This window comes from Cupressus sempervirens, chromosome 5, assembly GCF_028749045.1.
Source record: "Cupressus sempervirens isolate cs-2001-9-10 chromosome 5, ASM2874904v1, whole genome shotgun sequence".
In the NCBI taxonomy this organism is placed as follows: domain Eukaryota; kingdom Viridiplantae; phylum Streptophyta; class Pinopsida; order Cupressales; family Cupressaceae; genus Cupressus; species Cupressus sempervirens.
In genome coordinates this window covers 700,145,397-700,172,231 of record NC_143122.1, presented here as the reverse complement: position 1 = coordinate 700,172,231, position 26,835 = coordinate 700,145,397, and the positions used below count along the sequence as shown (strand labels likewise).

The following is a 26,835-nucleotide window of genomic DNA, read 5'->3' as shown; positions in this document are numbered from 1 at the left end:
TTTTAATTTTTTTTTGGGAAGCAATCGATAGACCTACGAAAATTTATAATTCTCCTTGTCTGGCAAGCCACAAGCATTTTTCAGGAACTGCATTGCATAAACTAGGGCCCTGCGAGTCATAGTATGGTCTTGCTTTTCTTCATTCGTGCTCTTAATGGCCTAATGTATAGTACTGGCGCAAAAGGATCAGATTTTCCTATTAACTAAACATGATAATATCATAATTGAGAGTTAAAGATAATTAGAACGGCAATTACATTAATTCTATTTGGGCAATTAGTAATGACAGCAATTATTAAAAGAGTCAAAAGGATGCAATGTGACTTTAAGAACAAACACATCTCATATTTTGCAACTCTATATGTAATAAACAAAATATAAGGCAATCGCATCATTCAATGGGGATATAGAAAACATTCAATAAGGAAGAATATACAGATATAAGTTAAATGCATACTCTGATAAAATGGAATAGGAATCGTTATTTATACAAAAAAGAATACATTAAAGTGTGCTTATAAACCATTCATTAGATAAACAAGATATGAAGGCAGTCCCATCATTCAATGGGGATATAGAAAAGTATCAATATAGAAGAATATATAGATATAACTATTAAGTCTTTGTTAAACAAGTCCTTGCACCAGTTTTACTTGTAGAGTGCACAACTCTAGATCACTATAGAATCTTCACCCTCTCAAACCTGCAATTAAGTTGGAGGGCATTGTATTTACACTCTGAAGGGTTGCAATCAGTTAGGCATTCCATCAAATTGAAAATCCAGTTTCCTTATTAATATTTTAATATTTTATTGAGTTTGGGTTTCATTCTGAGTTTGGTTTTATCCATATTTATTTATTTTAAGATAATATGTTAATGTTAAAGTATTCTAAGATTAATATTTAATATTTATTGTGTTAAAGTTTTTGATATTTTAATACAATTTTTTTAATGTATGTCATGATTCATGAGAGAGAAGTCTAATTTTTATTTTCATTTTTGTTAAATTTCAGATTCTTGATCTCCATAAATTTAAATATGAGCAGCAGCAGCACTGATGGTTCTAGTAGTGATGAAAGATGGCACGGTGAAGAAGTTGGAATTGGAGGTGGTGGTGAATCTGGTGATTCAAGAGATATAACAAACAAATTTGAAATACCTTCAATTGTCCTTAAAGACTTTGCACGAGGTCCTTTTAATCCTAAAAAGCCTCTACTTTGCCATGTTCATCCAACAAATGTCAAAATGAAAAATTTAGGTGGAAGTAGGATTTATAAATGTCATGTGTGTGAAGGTGAAATTAGAGGGAGCTACACACGGGTGTGGTTTCATTTCTTGGGGGTTAAGGGCAAAGGAGTTAAATACTGTAAACAATTAGAGGAGGATGCTAAATTAGAGTGTTATAGATTGCACATGGAAGCTGAATACAAGTCTAAAGGTTTGCCCTTTGTTATGCCTCCACCTTCAGGTTCACAGTTATCTACTCATGGTATTACTACTCACTCTATGTCATCCAGTGATAGTGTGTTTACTAGTTTGGGAACAAAAAAAAATGAAAAGGGAAAGAGGAAGGCTAGTGATAGTGGGCAGCCAGGGTCAGTTACAAATTTGTTCAATACACAAGCACGAGAAATGTTAGATTGTTCAGTTGCTGATTTCTTTTATGCTCATGCCATCACATTTCATGTGGCCCAATCACCATTCTTCAAGAAAATGATTAGAGATGCAAGTTCAGTACGCCCCTCTGCAGTACCCCCCTAGAGATCATAAACTATGCACTACCCTCCTTGATAAAGCATATTCCAAGGTGAGTTTGGTGATGGAGGATATGAGGCGTACTTGGATGAAGACTAGTTGTTCCATTGTGATGGATGGGTGGACTGATATTAGACATCGGCCACTTATCAATATCATTGTCACATCCGCAGCTGGTTCTTATTTTCTTAAGGTAGTTGATTGTTCAGGGAAATGCAAGGATGCAGATTTTCAATTTGGCATTCTACGAGAGGCCATAGAGGAGTTTGGGCCCTCAAATGTTGTTCAAGTGATTACTGATTCAGCACATGTGTGCAAATTGGCTGGAATGATGGTGGAGGGTGCTTACAGGCACATCTTTTGGACTCCATGTTGCATTCATGCATTGAGCAATGCATTGAAGGACATGGGAAAATTGTCTTGGGTAAAAGAAGTGGTGACACAAGGAAGAGAGATTCAAATGTTTATTTGCAACCACCACACCTCACTTGCCCTCTTTAGGACATTTTCAAAGAAGGAATTTCTCAAACCTGTAGAGACAAGATATGCTAGCTATTACATTCTGCTAGAGAGGATGGTTGAGGTGCATGACGCTCTACAACAAATGGTAGTGAATTCAGAGTGGAATAAGTGGCCTACATCAAACACTATTGAAGGAAAAGCCATCAAACAAAGGATTCTTGATGATGCCTAGTGGTCTACTGTGAGGTAAGAAATTGTTGATTCTCATTTTCACTTGGAAATCATAAGTTTCATAAATCCTTCCAATTTTCAGATTTCTAAAATCTGATTTAAATTTAAAAGATTCTGATTTTCAGTCATTTACTTTTAAAAATATTTAATTGACATGTTCTTCTTATTCTCATTGCAGATATGTTTGCTCAATTATCTCTCCTATTGTGGATGTCATCAGATATGCTGATACAAACTCTCCTAGCCTTGGGGAGATATATGAGACTATAAACAGCATGCTTCAAAAGATGAAGCAAATAATATTGGCTCATGATAATGATTTGGTCTTATATGAAGAGTACATTAATCCAATTTTCTTGCAGAGGTGGAATACTATGAATACTCCTCTTTGTTAGAATCGGATAAGATTAATAACCCAGAAAACTAGTGCAAAGAATAAATATCTAAACTATGAATGCAAATGATACAAAATCAAAATAGCATCATAGAGTTAGTCTCCAAGAGAGTAATGCAAATGCTGGAAGCAAAATAGCATTAAGAGGATGCAAAAACAAGAGATGCAAATACAAGCCAGATAGCATGCTTATATAGGCTAGGAAGAGGGAGGAGGTGGCAACACCAACCAATGAGGAGCAACCATCTATCGGACTAAAGATAGCAAAGTATCTTCCCAAGATAGCTAATGGATGCTCACATGTAGGAAGGTGACACCTCACAACCATTCACTTAATAAGAAATGCTTTATTAACCTAAGCGAGATTATTAAAAGTGTAGGAAAAACCTAGCAAAATAGGAAAAATAAAAAACTACACTAACACCCCCCCATAAGCGAAGCTTAGGTGGATGTAGAAATGGGTCCCGGCAAGTCAAGCCTGATGAGGTACCCATGTACATAAGATTCTCCGAAAAGAGAGAGAAAAGAGACTCCCCAAAGAAAATCAGGACTCCAAGTGAGATGAAGAGGCCCCCCCAAAAGATGAAGCATCCCACACCCCCAGCAAAGCTTGCAAATTTTGTCTGGTAGATCCACTTACATCGAACAAGTTTTCTTCCCTTAGGAAAAGGGACAAGATCCCAAGTGTGGTTCCTCATCAAAGAACTATACTCCTCTTGCATTGATGTATCCCACTCAAAAATACCAGAAGCCTCATGAAAGGACTGTGGATTTGAGGCAGTAGCAATGAAGATATGTAGAGCATCCTAGAATTGTGAACGAGTCTGCTTGGTGTCTGATGGATCCCCAACCCAATCACCTGCAAACTGCAAGGTCTGTCTAGCCCAAAGTGGACCAGAAGATGGAGAATCTAGAGGAGAATCACCAACCTGTGAATGATGACTAGGAGAGGAAGGAGGTGAGTCCTCTGAATCACTCTCTGCATCAAAAGTGGAAGTAGAAGACTGCTCAAGTGAATCTGACCCATTAGAAGATCTATCATGTATTCCAAGTGACTCCAATGTCAAAGTAGAAGGCAACCCTATGACCATGCTCTGCTGGTTAAGCTGATGCAAGTAGTGGAAGTTAAGATGGCCAAACCGCTCATGCCATAATCTGCTCACATCATTAGAGTGAGTGAGTGAAACAGTCAAAGGAGGATCAGAAACAAAGTGAGAAAACATATAGAGTCATGACTGATGATCTGCTCTCCCAACTGCAACTGTAGAATCATTGTGCAACTCACGTATCTCCACTGAACTAAGAGTGAACTCAACCCGCTTGCCTAAACCTGTGAGTGATCTGGTGTACCGATTGGAGATTAGTTCACAATGAGGGTACACAAGGAACATCATGGAATGTGCCATCCCCCACATCAACAGACCCTCTCCCACACACCTCAACAAGAGTGTTATCACCCATCAAAATAGAAGGCACAGTACATGGCTCCAAGGATGCAAGTTCTTCCTTAGATGAAGTCATGTGGTGTGAAGCACCCGAATCAAGAACCCAAGTGGATAGTGAGGAAGCAATTGCAAAAAGGGCATTGCCCTTTCCTTTATCCTTGCTGTTTTCTTTTTCCTTGTTAGACCCTTCATTAGAACTTTGTTTGATAGACTCAGGAACACTGATATTATTCTTTTCAAGAATGTATGTCAAGTGATCAAGTTGTTTTTGCAAACATTTATGTTCATCATGACCAAGTCTTTTACAATAGGCACATTTGACCTTTTCTTTCTTAGGCTTATCGCCCTTGGAAGATGGTGTATCAATAGTTGCTTTTTGTGTCTTGGTTGGCAACCAAGGCATGTGACTTAGAGGACTTAAGAGTGCCCATCTCGATTAGCTTGTCCTGTTCTCGAGTGAGATTGACAGCAAAATCATCTAAAGATGGCATGGTGAATTGAATACCAAGTGCACCCTTAGTAGCATAGAAGGTAAAGACAAACACAGAATATTCTGAACTTAGCTTAGAGAGAATACTAAGAATCAGTTGTTCATCTTTTTTTTCAATTCCACATTGTTTTAACTGCAACCTTAGTGATTTTAATTTGGTCAAGAAATCTTGGATTGTGTTGAAATTTCCTGGACTTAAACTAATTAATTGATTTTCCAACATATGACCCCTCATTGAATCTTGTGTGCCAAATAGTGTTTCTAGCTTTGTCCATACTTCATTTGGTGTATCCAAAGACTCAATGTGAAATAGCAAGTCAGGAGAAACAGACAAACACAATGTTCCATATGCCTCATCACATTTGTTAAACCACTTAGGCTTGTCTTCATCTTTAGTAGGTTCAGTTTCAAGTCCCATAGTTATCCTATTTAATCCAGCTTTCTTTAAGTGAATTGTCATGCGTGATTTCCACTCAAAGTAATTGTATGGAGTTAGGTTGGGCATATTTTTTTGATCCATGATGAAGAAATGCTAAAAAGAAGAGAACCCAGCCACGACAATGCCCCCCCCCCCCCCCCCGCTTTTTTACTCAATCAAAGAACCCCCCCCCCCAAAGAAATATGATTTGGCACTTTATTTTAATGCGTTTACAACTACCACTAGAAAGAAATACTTAGTGGTCTTGATTTCAATGCATTACAAACCCTCATGAAGAGCATATTCTAAAAGTGAAACTTGGGCACAATAATCACGGAAACAAATAGCACCACTGCGATCTACTCGAAAAATTATGCACTTTCAAAAAAAGAATGACCTCGACACAATAATCACGGAAACAAATAGCACCACTGCGATCTACTCGAAAAATTATGCACTTTCAAAAAAAGAATGACCTCGATACGAGGTCATATGAGAAAGTTATGATCCGCCGAAGTTTTCAAAATGAGAACTGTGCACAGTCACGGCTGAGAATCTGCAATTTCTAAAGAATTCATGCATGAAAATCAAAAAACAACTCCACTAGTGGATAGAGCACCAAAAAATAACCAAATTCATAATAAGAATCATCAAAATCGGAGTCCGTATGAACAAGAACGAGACATTTGAAAACTGCATTCAAATCTGCGACTGCCAACAGAGAGGGGTATGGCTGTAGCCTTTCATGCTCGATTCTGCAAAATATATAGCTTGCATGCAAAATCTAAAAGATACCCAGATGGTTTTTTGGGGCTGCGAACAAAACCCAGAAAGCGTTTTTCTTGTTGATGTATAGAATATGCTGCTATAGTGTAAATTAGACGCCTTTAATAGTAAAAAACGGCTCCAAAAATCAAAAAACGACCCCAGCAACCAAAATATGACATGCAAATGTTGGATTAGCTTCCTTAGTCCATCAATGGCATGCTGGAACCTGCAATACTGATTGAAAACTCCAAATATGCAAGTTGGTTGTCAGATTTGAGATTGAAACCCCAGAGAAAAACCGTTTTTGTCAAAACTTTTCTAATTCTCAGGATCATCCAAAGATGCAAGAGAAGAGCATACTTCGTTCTTCAAAAAACTACAATAAAGTTTATTAGCCCCCCCCCCCCCCCCCCCCCCCCGAATCTCTCAAATAAGGAAACTAAAATCTACTCTTGCACATAGAAAAGCTCTGCTACCATGTTAGAATCTAATAAGATTAATAACCCAGAAAACTAGTGCAAAGAATAAATATCTAAACTATGAATGCAAATGATACAAAATCAAAATAGCATCATAAAGTTAGTCTCCAAGAGAGTAATGCAAATGCTGGAAGCAAAATAGCATTAAGAGGATGCAAAAACAAAAGATGCAAATACAAGTCAGGTAGCATGCTTATATAGGCTAGGAAGAGGGAGGAGGTGGCAACACCAACCAATGAGAAGCAACCATCTATCGGACTAAAGATAGCAAAGTATCTTCCTAAGATAGCTAATGGATGCTCACATGTAGGAAGGTGACACCTCACAACCATTCACCTAATAAGAAATGCTTTATTAACCTAAGCGAGATTATTAAAAGTGTAGGAAAAACCTAGCAAAATAGGAAAAATAAGAAACTAAACTAACACTCTTCACATGGCAGCTTATGCATTAAATCCAAAATGGTATGAGCCTAGGCCTAGAAGGTGTGCTCCTAGTGAGGATGATGAGGTGAGACGTGGTATTATGAAGGCCCTTCAAAAGATGTATTCGTCTCAAGAATGTAGTATACTTCGAGAGCAATGGGTTGCCTTCACAAACCTTGATGGTCCAACCTTTGGCACAACAGAGGCAAAGGTGGATAGAGCAGTAATGGCATTGAAAAGCCCCGTTGGTTGGTGGCAATGGCATGGATCAGATGTACCATAGTTAAAGATGCTTGCAATTCGTCTCCTCTCACAGGTAGCTAGTTCCTCTGCTGCAGAGAGGAATTGGTCTACATACAACTTTATCCACTCCGTGAAGAGGAATAGGCTTACCTCTAAATGAGCAGAGAAGTTAGTGGTTGTGCATAGTGCTCTGCGACTTGAGGATCGTAAGACTCCAATGTATCGACAGAATCCAACTTTATGGTGGGATATTGATCCCAAAGACGCCACCCAAGTTGATGAGGATGACACACTGCCAGGATTGGTTGGCATTCCATTGGATGATGCATCCCTTGAGGCTCAAGATGATAGTGATAGTGACTTTGATATGGATGATTAGGGGCAACTGTCATAGTATCTTTGCTTTCATTGTGATTTTGATGTTTTAGACTTTAAGTGTTTTCTCTTGACATTATATGATCATTGATAGTTGATAGTGATACATTGATGGAACAATTATACATCAATATGATATTATGATCATTGATAGACATGGTTGATAAACTTGATACTTTAAAAGTTTAATTGTTTAAGTCTTAACTTTTCAATGTTTTCATTTTGTTGAAAGTTGATGTTTTCCATTGTCTCATTTGATTCGTTTCATGACTTACTAATGGTATTGTAAGTACTTAGATGATGATTAAAAGTGATTATTTGAATTTTCTTAGATGATTGAAAATGATGCTATTTAGAAGTTTGATTTTCTATGACGAATCAATTAGATGCTGATTGCTATGCCCTATGAACATTGATGAATCAATATTTGATGAATGGAATTGATAATTTTTAACTATGTTGCTGGGATGAATGTAGAATTGATGAATATTTTTGAAAATTTATACATGTTTATATATATATATATAGCCATCCCCTACCGTCCTCTATTCCTGCCAAAAAAAAAAAACCATCTCGAAAACCCGTCCACCCATCCCCTCGTCCCGGAAACTTGGGGTAACATAGGAGCATACTGATAAGCAGCCTCAACCAAAGAAATATTCAGCATACCAACCTCATCCTAAATATTGAATCTCAAAGCATTAATGTATCAAGCTACATTTTCCTTTGACAATTCTCTATGCCCAGACCGAATAGTCAACTTGTAGACCTCCTCGATATAATCCTTCACAGTCATCTTTTTGCTTCAGATTCGGCAACCTCTTAAACAACTCAAGCTCATAATCTACAAGAATGAACTTAGCCTTCAATTTAGTCACCATCAAACTCCATCTAGTGATCTTCATCTCACCTTCATCCTCTATGTCTCTTTGCAGTTCTTTCCACCAAAGAGTAGCATGTCCTTTCAACTTAGTTTGTGCCAACCTCACTCTAAGTGGATCTTCAATATCCTCAAGCACAAAGTAGTCTTCCAATTCACCAATCCAATCAATCAAGTCTTCAAAAGTCAAAGTACCTAAGAAATTAGAAACCTCCATCTTATGCTTCAACTTCAACTGAGATCCAGGTCTAGCAAACTGATCAACCCTAGTTCCAATAAGTCTCTACACACGATCAGTTCTGTCCTCACCACCAAATCCAACAACTTCCTCATAACTACCTTTAGTACCCACACGCTGAGGTACACCACCTATAGCACTCAGCATTTCAGCAATCATGTCACTCTTCATCAGTGCCATCTCAAATTTGAAACTGACTTTATCCTCCTTCATTTCAAATCTGAAATCTGCCTTGACCTTCTCTGAGATCCTTTCTTCCACAGCATCACTAAGATCATCAATCGCCCTAGGGTCCAATCTTCTTGGAGGCATCTTCCAAAATTTTCGCAAACCCTAAGCAATAGGTCCACAAATCCAAAAGATCAATCAACTTCACTAGATCAACCTTCTTTTCAAGTCTTGGTGCAAATTGCCTCAGCTTCGGTAATCTGTCTACACACTCAGAAAAACCTTCGCTCTGATACTACCTAATGCAGTACAAGGCAGTTGAATCCCCAAAGGAGATGTCCAAGCCCCTAATAAATAACCACACAGCAGAAACACAATAATAATGCAACAACAATACAAGATATGATACCAAATCACAACTCTTTATTCATAAAATCACTGATTACATGTAATATGCCCAGCTATAAGGCCTTCTGGGTTAAGGCCAAATACAACAACAATTATAATAACAGTTCTGCAAGAACCAACTTACAAACCCAATCCCAACTGGTCCAGAACCACAACTAGATAAGAACACCAAAAAGGATCCACACTTCTACCATTAGGTCCACAAAGCAATACTCTGGTTCTCAAGCCGCAACTACTAGCTCTTCAAAGTTCACATCTAGCCTTCATCCTCTTCTCCAAGCTGGATGATCATGCCTAAAGACTCTACAAAACCCCCTACTTATACCCAACTAAGCCACAAGTCGGCCCACTTCATTACAAACTAAAATTAAATCCCTCACATCAAATATATGTTGAGCCACAAGTCAACTACAACACAAATTAAATACCCAAAGATGGCTCATAGACGACACCAATAGGAACCAAGAGCAAGCTGAGCGTCAGAAAGACCAAGTCAAGTATCAGTAAATTCCCAAGCATTGCCGAGCTCCCAGTACATACCGAGCACCACAGTGTACACCGAGCTCCTAATATCTTCCAAGCTTCCTTCAATGATTAAGCTGATTCAAGCAACACTACTAATGAGCTCCCAATACAAACCGATCTCTCAATATCTGTCGAGCGCCCCAAGCTTTTCCCAATGTCTTCATTAACTGAGTCACTCAGTTAACACAACAACCAAACCAACTCAGTATCGATCGACTCACACTTCATTCTTCGACTGAGTTCCCAAACTCCAAAGCCAAACCACACCATGGTGCAGGATTGCAAGCCAACTAGGGATGCTCCCGCATCAAAACCACTACTCACGAAACATGGGTCAATGAGCTTGACTCAAAAACTACACAAGTAAATCCTAATAGCAATATCATAACTTGACTTGTTGTGGAAAATGACTCCTACTTATCAATTGATGAGCTTAAGGGGCTTTCTAATTAATGGTTCATAAGGCACAACACTTAGTGAAAGTTTTGCAAATGAGGTTGCAAACAGAGTGGGTTTAACCATGAAGGAAACTCCATAGTTAAGTGTGTTTGAGCTGTAGTGCTAAGATGGCCGACCTCCCAAGAAGTCTTAGTGCTTCACCTTTATGACCATCACCTAGATCCAATAAATGCTAAGTATTTCATCCATTCATTCTCATGAGAGATGGGTTCGTATGAACTACTACTCATGAAACATGGGTCACTGAGTTTGACTCAAAAACTACACAGTTGAATGCTCATAGCAATATTACAATTTGACTTCTGGAAAATATCTCCTACTTAAGATGAGATAGCTACATAAATATCCAAACGCTTATTTCTCATATCAGGTATATCTTAGATCAAACTCCATTATCAAATGGAATTCTTCTACTCAATCTACTCTCCAAATCTAACTAATATTCTTTATTGTTGCTCCCTCTTTTTTGCTTGGAATAAAATATCCTCTATACTTTATTGGTGAAAGGGTCACCACATTTCACTAAATTTGAGTAGCCATTTTTCATCGTTGCCTTTGAGAAGAATATATTACTCCCTAAATTGGTCTCCCTAAATGAAATATTCTCCCCTTTATATCTACCAATGAGTGGTAGTCACACCTATTCATGATGGCTGCCTTTTGCAAGGATCACAACCTTCCATGATCATCACCCTTTGGATGCATTATTATGCCCTTTGAAAGAGTCACAACCCTTCATAAGTGTCCCTCTTTGAAAGACAAAAATTCATAATCACCACCAATTCAGAAAGTCATAGGTTGCAACCCTTCATAACCTTTTCCCTTTAATGGGGTCACTTCCTTATTTTTTTCCTCTTCTATTAATTCTTCCTTGCTTCACATCTTCCCTTTTATTTTCCTTCCTTGCTTCCCCTTTCAAATTAAGTTCTCTTCTCCCTTTTTGCATCTCATGTTTGAGGGAGTCATAACTTTTCATTTTATGCCTTTTGACCCCTCATTAACTTAACTAAATTTAATTATATTATATTTTAAATTTTATAAAAATTTATATTTCAATTTTATTTTATTATTTATTAATAAATTCTATGTCAAAAAGGGGACAACATTTCAGTTTCAGCATGTCATCATTCCAATCTTGGCTTTCCTATATTCAAATGTGATGATTGATCTCTTTTGGTTCATACAAATGTTATTATTTTCCCTCGCAACTCTTGGAGAAAGAGGTATTGATGATCAATTGTCTATTGTGCTCCCTCCATATCAACATGTGTTGCTTGTAGAAGAATGGAAAGCAAAAAGGCCAAGCAATTTTAGGTGGATGTAACCCAATTGTTTCGGGTTCAAGTTATTAAGTGAAACAGAATCGTTGTGGTTAACCAATGCATATGTTGTTTACATGATTATGTCAAGGTGAAAACAAATGACCAATACTGTTTGTAGAAAACGAGGCATGCAAGTCAGCAAATGCCAAGAAATGTACCAAAGACTTGAGATCATCTTATTGTTCCCCCTTAGGATCTAGGGGGTTTTATTAGGTTTTGACAAATTACTATTAAAGAAGATCAGTTAAAGAAAATAAGAAAACTACAACAGCCATGTAAGAAACCTTCATAGACTCTTTTGTTGCATTGAATTTTAATTTTTTTTGTTTTGATATATGTAATTTTTTTTGAGTTTTTGAATAGGGTTTGAACTAAAATAAATTGCAAACTAATACTATTTAATTAAATCTATATGCCATATTGAATCCTTGCAAGAAGAACACTTTTTGATTGGAAATCAATACATAAAAACATATGCACGAACTTCATACAAACCTGGTATAGAACATCAATTGCTGCTATAGTATTTTGTATTCTGTCCCTCAGTGACAGCATTAAACCTTCTTGCATGTGTTGTAGCAGCTTAGTACTATAGCATTTACTATTCAAGAGTACTTTAGCGCATCACTATTCTCGGGTACTGTAGCATGTCACTATTCACAGGTACTCTAGCGCGACACTATAGCACGGGTACTATACCGCTACTATTCACGCCATTGTAGAAGCAAACATAATTTTGATTTGCAAATGATTAAATCTTAATCTTCCACAACCAATAGATCTACAAACCTGTAACCTTGAAACCCTTGAATAATCTTTGCACTCCTTCACCAATATGCTAGAATAGAAGACCAGTACGATGTCCTCCCAATACCAAATTCACTGGTATTTCACCAGCTCAAATGGAGGCACATAGAAGAACTCCATTCTCCAATGGAAAATGTTGAAACCCTTGCTCAGAGATCAAAGAAATCAATAATCAAATATGCAAGTAATGAGTGCCTAGTAATGAGATGTTAAAGTATGTTACACACAGACTCCCACCCCCCTCCCAAACCTCGGAGTACCCGTCCCCGCAATGTCCTCGAACTGGGTACTCACGTACCCAAGTACCCCCACCTCTGCCATTCCACAACCATGTTGCCGCTAGTATGCGGACTTGGATTTCTACTTGACTTTTGTCTTTTAAATATTACTATTGTGTATGTTATATGTTACTATGTTGAATGTTAAATGGTTCTAGTTCATGTTGCAATTTGGCTATGTTCAATTATTTTGATTTAGTATTTTCTATTGAAACATCATTTTATAACAAGCATTTCAAGTTTTATATGTATACTATACAACACTCCTCCCTGCCCCATCCTCCCCTTGCCACCATCCCCTAGTCATCTCCTCGCTGTCCCGAAAATGAGGCCCATTTTCCCCCCGTCTCGACATACCCCAGTACTAGGGTAACATTGCTCTTTTCCTTCACCCCTTCTAGAAGGAAATAAAATATTATTTAATTACACTTTCTAGAAGCTTCCCCCTTTCCAGCACAATAATTAGTTGTGCTTTTAGAAAATTAAATTAATTAAATATAAAGTCACATTTAGATTTTTTACAAATTTATTGACTTTAATTTAATTTATTTCTCCTTATTTCTCCACTTAGCCTTCGGAGATTGAAAGGCTAAGAACTCCACTGAGGACCTAAAAGATGGGGGACATTAGAGTCCCCCCTCCCTAAAATTGCTTGTCCGCAACCAACTTCAACTCTGGATGCTAGAAAATCTCCTCATTCTCTCATGTCGCATTCTGTACAAGAAAGTCTTTCCATTTCACTAGATACTCCCTTATAATACGCCACCTGAAGTTCCTTTCCCTGAAATCAATGGTAGCCTCTGGCACCAATACCAATTTTCCCTCATCATCCAAGGGTGGAAGCACTATAGAAGGAACAATATGGTGTCCTAACACCTTTTTGAGATGTGACACATGAAAAACATTATGGACTTTGCTTTATGCCAGCAAATCCAACTCATAAGCCACCTCTCCAACTCTCTTGATCACCCTGAAAGGCCCATAAGAACATGGCTTAAGTTTCTCAATGCCACTCTTTTTGAGAATGGACTAGCGATAAGGCTGCAACATCTATATACCATATCACCAACCTCAAAAATCTGCCTAGTCATCTTCTGATCAACATACCACTTCTGCTGATTTTGTGCCTTAGTGATATTCTCCTTAAGAGCCTTTCTAATGTCTTGGCTCTCCTGTAATAAGTCTCTAGCACTAGGCACACTACTATCCAATAGCAAAAAACCCATGAAGTTGGGTGCCTCACATCCATATAATGCCATGAATGGTGACATTTGGATAGACATGTGACATGTGGAATAATAACAATACTCACATAGATATATCCACTTAACCCAAGCCTTTTGTTGCCTGGCTATGTAATTCCTAACGTATCTGACACAAGGAGAATAAGGAAAGTTAGGGCCTAGGGAAAACCCAGCTATCCAGATCAACCTGTCAAAGTCAACATAGTGAAAACACAACACAAATACAGCGCCAAAGGAAGAGAACAAGATAGTTCATTGATTCATCAAGGGAATAGTATACATGCCCAATTGTAAGGCCTTCTAGATTACGGCTAGATAATTACATTCAGATCCATTATCTAGCTACAAATTCAAACCTTCCGTCTTGAATCCCAAATTCTTATTTTTTCCTCCTCTACCTTCTTACTCCTCTTCCCTTTTTTATTCAAGCCTAAGACACTCTATTTATACTTGCCAAAATGGCTTACAAAAGATTCTAGAACATAAAGAAGCCACAAGTAGACCCTCAGAAAATATAACTACCTATACCAAAATTAAATGCGAGCAAAGTAGGCCCAGACAGGAACCAAACACATGTAGGGCCCATTTGCCGTTGCACCAAAAGCCATGACTGTTAGTGAACATGGAACACCACATAATTAACCACCTGTGGGCAGGGGAGCGCGTCGCATCACCCAACAATCTCCCCCTCGACGCGCATACCAGGTGCTTACGCGGGTCGGGAAGGCACCAGGGAGATTTGAACCCATGACCAGGCCAAAACCAGGCTCTGATACCAATTGTAGTGCCCATTTGCCGTTGCACCAAAAGCCATGACTGTTAGTGAACATGGAACACCACATAATTAACCACCTGTGGGCAGGGGAGCGCGTCGCATCACCCAACAACACAGATAACTCGGCAAAAGAAAGCTTTTCAAAACTGGCACTCAACAGCACTCCGAACTCGGCATCCAAAGAAATCACTCGACAACCAAAGGAGCTCGACAACCAAAGGAATCACTCGGCACCCAAAGGATCACTCGGCAACCAAAGGAATCGCTCGGCACCCAAAGGATCACTCAGCAACCAAAGAAGCTCGGCAACCAAAGGAATTGCTCGGCACCCAAAGGATCACTTGGCAACCAAAGAAGTTCGACAACAACTTAAGGACTTGGCAGCAACTGACAAAATGGACAAAAGTGCAAGATTACAAGGAACCTAGTATGCTCCTACATCAGTATCCCTCCATCCATCTGCCTAGGGGTGGTAGCTAGTAGTCGGAGTGAGCTTTGTCCTGCACAATTTAAACAACACTTGCCAAGAGTGACTCATAAACCTATTGTCCTTGTCGCTGACGATGCTCTGAGGTAAGCCATGCAACCTGAATACATCTCTAAAGAATAAATCTGCCACGTGTGTAGTAGTGTATGTAGCAGTTCTCTTGGCAATCCTGTAATGAAGGTCATGGACAAACACTCACTTCTTGTCAGGAATCGAAAGTGGCTGAAGTATACCGATTGGATAAAAGTGCTCCTATTTATTTTGTTGCTAAGTAGGACACTCTCTAACGAATTGTAACACCTCATCTTTGAGCCCTTTCCAAGAAAAATGCTCAAGAATCTGTTGATAGGTTTTATAAAAACCTAGATGTCCTCCCATAGGTGAGTCCTAATAAACTCTCAACACCATCCTCCTCACCTCTGACCATGGCACCAAATAAATGTACCCTTTGTAAATAATGAGCTCATTTACATGAGTGAAATCACTATCCTGGACTGATCCATCTATGAATCCTAATGCCCATGTATCCTTGCATACTCGACAAGGATCAAATATCTCTAGTCCTTTGATATATTTGTCATTAAACTCAAGTGGGGTCTTTGTGACAAGGCATCTACTACTACACTTTGTGTCCCCTTGAAATAGGTAATATCAAAGTCATATGCCTGTAATTTACTTACCCATTTCTATTGCTTGTCATTAAGATTTCACTGCCCCAAAAAATGATTCAGGCTATTGTGGTTGGTTTTTATGCCGAATTTGTTGCCCACTAAATACTGCCTGAATTTGGCCAAAGTATGCATTACGACCAACATTTCCTTATCATAAATGTTGAAGCTACTCTCAGGTCCCTTGAGCTTCCTACTCTCATATACAATCAGGTGCTTGTCTTGCATAAGCACAACTCCAACGCCCTCACTAGATGCATGACAATGAAGCTCAAATGGCTTACTAAAATATAGTAATGCTAGCACTGGACAAGAAGTCATCAACTCCTTGAATTTATAAAAACACTCTTGTGCCTCAAGAGTCCACAAAAAAGCCCCCTTCCTCATCAAATCCGTCAAGGGTGTTGCATGCCTACAATATCCACTAACAAATCTCCTGTAGAACCCCCACAACTCCAAAAATCCTCTCAATTGCGTCACGTTCATTAGAGTAGGCCACTAAACAATAGCAGGAATCTTTTCAAGATCCATGCATACTCCACATGCCTGATAATGTGACCCAAGTAATAATAACTCATTATAATCCCAAATCACACTTGGACTCCTTTACATACAAGGAATCCCTATTTAGAATGCTCAACACAGTGTCTAAGTATCACACATGCTCATGCCATGTCCTACTATACACCAGGATGTCATCAAAAAAGACTAATACAAATTTCCTTAATTGAGGCTAAAAAACCCTATTCATCGTGGAATGAAAAGTAGCTAGAGCCCTAGTATAACTACAAACTCAAAATGGCCACAATGACACTTGAATGTCATCTTCTCTAGATCTTGCATGATAGTCTGATCTCAAATAAATTTTGGAGAAGAAACATGCTCCATGTAGCTCATCTTATAACTCATCAATTCATGGGATCAGGTACCTATTTTTGATAGTCTTCTTGTTCAAGACTCTATAATCTATGCACATCCTAAGAGTACCATCATTCTTCACCAAAACCACAAAAGAATCAAAAGGAGACTTAGTCGATCTAATGTACCCCATAGCAAGTAGTTCCTTGATGGTTTTCTCAATCTCATCCTTCCATCTCTTTGGATGCATATAGGGTGTGATCATGATGGCTTTAGCACCCTCCTCCAACTCAATAATGTGCTCAATAACCCTATCTGGAGGTCTACCTGGTGGCATGTCACTGAAAACCTTGTAAGTGCTTGATTCTCAATTCTTGTATGTTCAAATGATATTCAGATTTTTGTTGTCCTTGTAATGGCATTGAAGTGCAACGGGCTGCCCACTTTACCTAGTCATGTCTCAACAACCTCTACATTCGTTTGCAAGACATCATCCTAAACTCACTATCGCAAATGGCCTTGAGTATATGTGTCTTCCCTTCTGATTGAAACTTCATCTCCATATCCCTCAAATTGAGAGTGAACACCCCAATATCATGTAACCAAGTCATACCCAAGACCAAATTTGTATCACCCATGTTTACAACATAAAAATCTTCTTTGAAATCAAAGTTGTTAATTTTTAGGGGCAAACCTATAATCTTCTGGTCACATATTAGGAAGTAGCCATCAGCTATCCTCACTCTCAGACCCTCAAAATGCGCGGTTTGTATCCCACACCTATAAACCAACCTAGAATCAATAAAATTGTGAGTGGCACCTGTATCAAGCAAAGTGATAACTCGCTGCCCAACCAATACTCCTCTCATCCTGAATGATCCCTCTTGCTATACACTGGTGAGATGGGCCTTCTTAAATCTACCCTCTATCTTCTCATCACCTGTAGCCATTTTGTTCATCTTTTCATCATCTATGATTTCCTTTTCTTCATTTGATTCCTCATTTTCAGATTGTTGGTCTGAATTTTCAGAATCCGACTCCTCATAATAAGCCCACATAACCCTATTTGTTTTCCCTTTTGGTCTCAAAGGAAAAAACAAAGTTTTTTTTTCCTACAATGTCTCTCTATCCAAGGGAGTGAATGATTTATCTTTATTTTCAGCCTTTGTTTCATTCCTCTTAGGTTTTTTGAAGAATGGTGTGTTGTCTTTGCTAGAAGATGTTCCTTTGGACTGAAATTTATTTCTCCTTATTTCTCCACTTAGCCTTTGGAGAATGAAAGGCTAAGAACTCCAAAGAGGGCCTAAAAGTTTGGGAAGAATCTAGCGAAATGTCTGAATATATTCCTCAGTTAAAATGTGATCTTTGATGATTCCATGAATGCATAGAGGGGTCGAGTTATTTGACATATCACTCCACCTAACATTGCAAATGGAAAAGCACGAAGTATGCCATCTTATGTAACATAATTATTGCTGAAACGCATGTATTTCCGCCAAAGAGACTGAGATTTTAAGATCTGCAAATAAGGAATACGCTGTCAGCCATTTAACAGATCCCCTGTATGGAATTCTCGCTTCATTCCATGAAGCTAAATGATAATCAATATGCATGAAATAGGCTCCCTAAAAGCGGTGTCATCTACTTAAAGCAATTGGAGAAAGATTGTTAATTGTTAATTGTTTGACAGAATGCCTCAACAAATTATCAATTCATGGGCTCTCTATAGCAGTTCGGGTTCCCTTCCCCTTCTCTGCACATTGTGCAGATAACTGACTCGGGTGATGGAGCTTACTATTCTTCATAGGCCCCCTACTATTAAAGGAGAGGGCTCAGGCATATGAACCAGTGTTTAGCTGCGTGCTCTACCAATGACCAGAAACAAAGGTGACATGTATGTTAGTGGTGTGCGCAAGACTTGAGAATGCCATTGCGGACATTAAAAAAGCATCAATCGTTGAGTGACAATTTGATTGTTTCCTCAAAGAAATATTATGGATATGTGTGCAAGATACATAAAGGATAGGTTATAGAGATTTCCACATAATGAATTGTCCGATGAAGTGCTTCAACAAAGTGTTACTTTATGTAGTGGTGGAATACAAAGTTTGGGGTTTCAAAACATGCACCACAGATCGGAGGCTCCACTGTGGCAAGCAAGTCATTCAAAATGCTTTTAGAAATATGACACCTCTAATGTGTGATCCCAAGGAATAATAAACAAGGAAGGACTTTATTACTGAATGCACCCCTATCTGTCCTTGTGACATGCAACGTGGCAACCGTGTTGTACAAAGGGGTTTGAAATATTGATTGCAGAGCTTCACATGAATATTTTTTCAAGTGATGGACTGTCATGCTCACTGCATCACTAATATTATAACATGTCTTGATTATGCATTGGGTAGTTAGCTGTTCCCACAAGATTTATGTTTCTTCTTCCAATCATCTGATTTAGAAAAGGTCTTTACGAAAAAAGAAGGAAACGGTTGGGGAATTTGTACATTGAAGAAAATAATGGCACACTCATTTTTGTTTAAGTACATTGGAGATATTATGAAAAACACGGAGCAATACTCCCAAAATGAGGAATACAAAGATAAAAACATCCACACCTATCAAATGCTACTTGATGCAGATCATAACATGGAGGCAAGGCACTTCAAAGATGGTTTAAATAATGAGGCTCTTACACTGGATACTACCAATGCTATCAAGAAAAATATCAAGATATGGGCCCTTTTTCAGATCAGTTGATTTGACCACCAGATTATGTGGAAGAGGTAATGGACGCTAACAGGCAGGCCAGAGGAAATTGCTCACATGTTTACCCTACATCAGATGTGATTATGCATGTGTTAAGGTTGCAAAGATGCCAATCTTAGCTAAATGTAGAAAGACGATACACAAATGACAGATGTGGAAGGTACATTTGATGTGGGTGACTGCAAACAAGGGAAATTACTTTGGGTGGAAATGTATCGAGTTCACAGGGTATAGGCCTTGGTTAGGCTACTGGAAACAAATAATTTCCCTATATTCAAAAGATGTGCATAGCCCACCCCTTATTAAGGTGCACATGAAAATTATTGAAATTTTATATCCATTAAAAGTATTAAATACCCCAAATATAACACACTCTCAAAGCACAGGGTACTATCAGAACAATCACAAGATATATTCCTTAATCAGCCACAAAATGATTAACAAGCGAAAAAACCCACACAATTATCAGAACAATGTTGAAAAAGAACTTTGAAATAAAGTATATGAGTCCTATTAAAGAGGAATCTTAATGAGCTAAGAGAAACGTGTATGGTTGTATGAGACAAATGCAGGCTAAACAAAAAATGTAATTCTTACCACTACATCAGATGGTAGGCATCTTGCATTCTTTAAGGGAATAAGATCGGGTGGCACATGGTTGCCGCATTCCCATGTAAATGAGTTCTTGTTTATGTTTACCTAAATTCCCAATCGATAACTTGTAGTATGCAATGATCTATATCATGACTCCAAAACATGAAATATGAATAAGTACAAAAAAAATGATCATACTCCATGCAAATTTTTTTGAGGTTTAAGGGACAGTTCTATTTATGAAGAGAGAATGATACTTCACAAATGCAATTTGACATCATGCAATCAATATTCAAGTTGTTGGGAGTAGATATTTACATATTTTAATGATCAAGAAGGTGAAACAAAGCTGCAGATGCTGATTCAGAAAACAAGGGCAAATAGTGTTGGTGCTGAAGATTTTCAAAATTGTCAATATTAATAATTTGATCTTTCTTGTGGAGACTTTTAATAACCTTGTGATGAAAAGTGACATATGTCAGTTGTTGTAACTCATAAGTTAGGATTTTGACTTTTGTTTTGTTAAAAGTTAAGGTTTTAGCTTTGATGCTGTAAAGGTTAGAGTTAGTTGCAAAAAGCATAGATAACTTCCATACTCCAACTTGGTTAGATACTAGCCCAAAAAGGTGGTTACAAGGAGGCGGTCTTGTGAGTCTATAAATACAAGGCTTTTGCATTGTAAATGGGGGAAAACTCTTATGAAGGGAAAATGCTGGAGAAATTTATAAAGGAATTTTTGGGTCTACATTTTGTACAAAAGTGTTCTTAAACTTGTATATTTTCAAAGAAATAATGGAGAATACATTTAGTCACATGTCTTCAATGTGTTCATCATTTATTAGTACTTACTTTTCGTATGTCAAGTTGATAATCTCTTGTGTAATGATGGAGCCCGCTATTTTTCCTAATCTATATAATTGATATGACAAAATGCACTCATGTCCTGGTATCTTGATCTGAATGTATTAGAATAGTATATCATTTCGTATATCAGGATCTGCTATCTTTCTTTGCACATCATTTCATTTCGCACTTGAATCCCTTTTGTAATCAGTTATCTGTTGTGAAATGCTATTTGGTATCAGTATGTCTACCAGTGAGATTTCTTATGTTAATCTTGTTCAGTTTTGCATTTTCTCCTTTATGTACTTTCAGGCTAAAAGTACACATTAATAAAAATACCCCAATCATATGAGGGAGTTGCCCAGATCAAATACAGAAGAAAATTGCAATCTGAAAGTGACCGATTGCAGTCTCTCCAACAGTTGGCACAGTTGTCACTGCCCACGGGGAAAACATAGTCATTTTCAAAGAAGTGCTTGTCGTGACAAATCTGTTTACTAACAAGGTACAAACCTTCATAACCTTTGCAATTGAAGGAGTCACTTCCTTATTTGAAGGAGTCACTTAATTTTTGTCAGTTCTTTTTCATCTACTATTAACTCTTCCTTGCTTCACACCTTCCCTTTTCTCTTGCTTCCCCTCTCCCTCTTTCAAATCATGATATTGAGGGTGTCACAACTTTTCATTTCATACCTTTTGACCCTTCATTGACTTAACTAAATTTCATTATAATTTATGCTTGATAGCAAAAATTATTGATTGTGGAAATCTGATCGCATTAAATTTAATTATGTTATATTTTAGTTTTATTATTTTATATATTTTAATTTACATTTTATTTGTAATCCTTTGTGTTTTAATTTTATTGTTGGCTATTTTAAATGAATTACAACTTTAACTACATCTTTGCTCCTATTTCATTTTGGATTTGTGGCTTTAAGGCAAAGTATAAGGTTATCCTAAAAGGGGATATTATATGAAAAAGCCTCTATTCCTACCAAACTTGCCTCTCAAGCGGTATGGTATCCCAATCTTCAACTAAGAAGCTAGTTGGAGATGCGAATAGTCCTCCATCCTCTCGTGGGTTTTTTAGTCTCCATTTAGACCCTCATAATTATTCAGAATAAATGATTACCAAAATTTATCATTGTACTTGAAGGTACAATTACACATGCGATTCCTTGTTGATGCATTTTGTCAAATAGTTGGCAGTAAACAGCCAAATGATTTGTATTAGATTCTACATCAATAAATGTACCAACACTGACACCATTTAAAACTACTGCCATCTTATGCAAATATATAAAGAGTCTTCTTGCTTGAAACAACCAACTCCCATCAACAAAGACTTCAAGAAGAAAGTTAAAAGACTTGGTAGCATATCTTCCTGATGGGGTGTTCCCAAGGTAAGATTCACTTCCAGAAACTTGTTGCTCAGTGTTGTTCTAGTATTCACACACAAAAGGAATTGTACCACTTAAGGAAAAATGAACCAATTAGCAGTTTTTTCCTTTCAATATTTTCATCAACAAATCCATGCAACACAGGGTTGGCTTTTCTCTATCACATTCTATGGACTCTCATGTTATCTTCAGCTCTACCTTTGATAAATGTTTGCAACTATGATCTTGAAGTTTTCTATATAGACCAAATCCGGTTTTAGACTGTCCTAAGTTCCTAACGGTTGTTACTCACTATAATATTAGATAAGTCTCAAAGTATAAATGATTGATCTCCTTCTTCGATTAGTTCTCAAAAAACTTTTCAATTTTCTAAAAAAAAATGTTCCTTAAATCTGATTTTAATCTACTCAAGATCTGTACATATTCATCCTTATGCAACAAAACACCTTTAAAACCTCCTTGATGTCCTTAAAAAAATTATGTTCAAGAAGGTCTGATAAAATCTGCTTAGATCTGTTCACAAGTCTGGAAAATGTCTCCCAATAAATCTGGAATATGTCTGCAATAAAATGCTTCAAAATCTGCTTAAATGAACTTCAAATTTTAATACTCATGAGGTCTGCTAAATCTGCTCAGAAAGGCTAAAATAATTTGGCTGGCAGGAACATTTCTTTGATACCACTGTACTGTCCACTTTTAGGATCACCTTGTACTTTACCTTAAATTCACAAATCCAAAATGAAATAGAAGCGAAAATATAAATAGAGATGTAATCCTCGCTCGTATAAGATGAGATCAGCTGCATAAATAACTACACTCTGATTTCTCATATCAGGTATCTTAGACCAATCTCCTTTATCAAATGAAATTCTTTTTCTCAATCTACTCTCAAAATCTGAATTATATTCTTAAATTGTTAATCCCCCATTTTGCTTGGAATAAAATCTCATTTATACTTCATTGGTCAAAGGGTCACCACCTTAAAATTGAGTCACCATTTTTAGTTGTTGCTTTAAGAATAATACATTAATCCCCAAATTGCTCTCCCTTGGATGTGCTCCTCAAATGAAGTATTCTCCCCTTTACATCTTCCAATGAGGGGGAGTCACACCTAATGGCTGCCTTTTGCCAAGCTCGCAACCTTCCACGATTACCACCCTTTGGATGAGTCGCAACCCTGCATCACTTATGCTCTTTGAAAGTCACAACTCTTCATACTTGTCCCTCTTTGAAAGTCACATAATTTCATAATTACCACCTTTTCGGATAGTCACAACCCTTCACAACCTTTTCCCTTTAAAGGAATTACTTATTTATTTTTCCTCTTCTATTAATTCTTCCTTGCTTCACCTTTCCTTTTGTTTTCCTTGGTATCCCCTGCCCCCCTTCAAATGAAGATCTCTTCTCCCTTTTTGTATCTCATGTTTGAGTAAGTAACAATTTTTCATTTTATGCCTTCTGACCCTTTATTAACTTAACTAAATTTAACCCTATTGCAAAAAGGGGACATCAGATTTCAGTTTCAGCATGCCGACATTCCACTCTTGGCTTTCTTGTATTCAAATATGATGATTGATCTATTTTGGTTCTTACAAATGTTATCATTTTCCCCTTGCAACTGTAGGAGAGGGAGGTATTGATGATCAATTATCTATGGTGCTCCCTACATATCAACATGTGTTGCTTGTAGAAGAATGGAAAGCAAAAAGGTCAGGTAATTTTAGGTGGATGTAACCCAATGGTTTCAGGTTCAAGGTATTAAGTGAGACAGAATCATTGTGGTTAAGCAATGCATATAACGTTTACGTCACATATAGGGTATAGATGGTCAGAGGCATATTGGATTGATGAGACTCAACATGATCATGTCAAGGAGGAAACCCCAAGTAATTGACCAGTACTGTTTGAGAAATTCAGGTTTGCAAGTCAACAAATGCCAATAATGTACCAAAGATTTGAGATCATCTTATCGTTTCCCCTTAGGATCAAGGGGATTTTATTAGGTTTTGATAAATTACTATTAAAGATCAATTAAAGCAAATAAGAAAACTACAACAGCCACTGCAACACATGAAAAAATGAAACAGTCAACATACACATTGATGAGGCAATTTTGGATTATTTCTGAACTATGTAACAGTTCCACAATAGTTTTATTGAAGCTTTGTTGTTTACTAGTTTCTGTTGCAATGCTTGTGATTATCTGTTGAAGGAAGTGGATCTGGACAAATTCTCCAATTGCTATAAGGGGAAAAGTTTTAAGAGATTTAGCAGCTTTCACCAAAATTTATCATGTCAAATTTTAACTCGCCTAAGCTCTTATACCAAATGTAAATTTTAATAACAACTCCTGCCCCTTAAAATCAATTGTATTATACAAATATAACAGAAACAAAGCAAATAACTGAGATAACTAAAATGCTAGATCAGCTGACTGTGGATTCATTCAACATACACACAAAAATAATTCATATTTATTTTCTCCATTCAAAACATTTGATGATCATTTTTTGGTTCTATGTTGAATAAGCCTAGAAATAGCTGATCTAGTATTTTAATTATCTATGTTATTTGCTTTGTTTTTATTAGATTTGTAATTTTGTACAATACAATTGATTCAAGGAGCAGGGGTAGTTATTAGAATCTACATTAAGGTGGCCGTGCTCCTCAAATTGGAGCCCTATCAGTTAGGATTAAGCATGCAACCCATGTGGAGCCCCTTGAAGATCCCGCTTAGCTGGCAATCAAATGTTAACACACAGACTGCCTTCCAAAAGATGGAGCATTTGCATCTTCTCACTGAAGATATACTTCATATGGTACTCAATGACCCTTTCGGATCTGCTGTGTAAGTAGGTTGAGGAATCTAACCCAAAGATGTCAAACTTGGCACCCATCAATCTATCTAGAAACTTTTCACTTATTTTTTAGGATAGGATGCTAAATCCAGAGCCCATCTATGAATTTCCAGGCTGACTAGCAATTAACAAATCATTGATTTCTGGACTTGCTGCAAGAACTTTTCAAAAATTATGAAAAAATATGCAAATCTTGGGTGTATTCCTCATGTCCTACTATTACTAGGTGATGGAAGGTGTGATGACAGTCAAGTCTCTTCTACGTAGAGTGGATTTGGATTTGGCTAAATACGAGGATAAATTCCATAGGCCTTGATCTTAGGTCACTCTTAAGCTCGTCATACAGACCAGTAAAAGTGATGTAAGTATTTATTAGCTCCATGTATATTTTGGGATGAATGTATTAAGCTTCCAGATCTAAAATATCAAATGACTGAAATTCGAATGCAACCAAAATTGGGATGAATGTGTTAAGCATTAAATGGTTTTTTATACCAAACAACTCTTAAAACAGAGTGCCCGGCGGAGAATGTATGGAGAATATTTCACACACATATTGAAAACTATCAAGTATATTACCTAGAAGAAGATGAATTTGAAAAAAAAATGAAGATTCACAATAGCTAGAAGTCATATTGAACAAATATAAATTTAGGTAGAACAATTTATTGCATTTATTGCCAGTGCAGAATGTCTGGAGAAAACATCATACGCAGATTCAACCCAGGAAATTTAACTCTTGTACATATCAGAAACTGGTAAGTAGATTACCTGGAAGAAGAAGAATTCTGTCTGTTCTGACTCCTTGGTTGGCGCCGCCTTCTCTCTGTAAAAATTATCAAAAAAAGAAGAGAAATTAAGAAAAATTATAGATAGAAAAACAACAGCCATAGAAAATGTGATGAGAGGGGAAATCAAGACAATGATAGAAGGAAGAAAACATCTGCAAAAGATGAGAAAAAGCATTCAAAAAGAAAGAAAGCACATCCTGGTAGCGAATAATTAAATCCCGAGTAGACAATCCCTCGCAGGATATTCATCCCAAACACACGCTATTCTTGCTTATCATAGCTGGTAAAGTTGGGTGTCTTATCGAGAAGAGATATTATAAGCGACAAAAGCGAGTGAATGTAGGCATTCAATAACATTTCGTGCCCCATCTACAAACCTCATTGTTTTATTATCTTATTTTGCTCCATTACTGCAAAGCGACATTATCGCATTCCGTCCCCGCTGTGCTGGATGGACGCAATTCCAGAAGAACTTTTCATTTACGTTCAAACACACTTCATATTAAGGTTTTCCTACTTCCTTCACCTCTCTTCACTGATAAAATGTCTCTTGCATTCATTCACTCTCGCAATCCCTGGAAATCACAAGTACAAAAGCTGATCGCGTCCAACACAACATTCCCAAATCGGTTATAATCCCTCCAATTTTGAATTTGCTATACTCCAACAGTCTTTCCTAACAGTACTTGCTTTTTGTCATAACGGTACTTTTTTTTTGACAGCATTTTCATGCAGTACCCTACCACACCACTCTTCCTTGTCCAAGAAAATCCGTGAAAAGTGGAAATGGCACGCATGAGATATTGAAGATCTTAAATCTATTGGCAATTCTACTTAAGGTTATTGTTTTACCCATCATGGTCTTGCATTCAGTGTGTTTTTTAATAAAAGTAGAATAATGATTAAATTGAAAAAATAAATGTTAGAAATATATAACAATCAAAAAATTAAATGTTGTTGGAAAAATTCTAATACAAT

At 37.3% G+C, this 26,835-nt stretch overlaps 1 long non-coding RNA gene across 2 annotated transcripts in view; it reads right to left on the bottom strand.

Moving 5' to 3' along the window:
* The window catches only part of LOC149557915 (uncharacterized), a 145,734-nt gene extending 119,103 nt beyond the window's left edge, over window positions 1-26,631 (bottom strand). For both annotated transcript variants that reach the window (XR_016352423.1, XR_016352424.1), the window contains exons 1-2: window positions 26,235-26,631; window positions 25,838-25,892 (exon numbers count right to left, since the gene is read on the bottom strand). This is a non-coding gene — a long non-coding RNA (uncharacterized LOC149557915). The remainder of the gene's footprint in view (window positions 1-25,837; window positions 25,893-26,234) is intronic.
* Window positions 26,632-26,835: the final 204 nt, after the last annotated feature.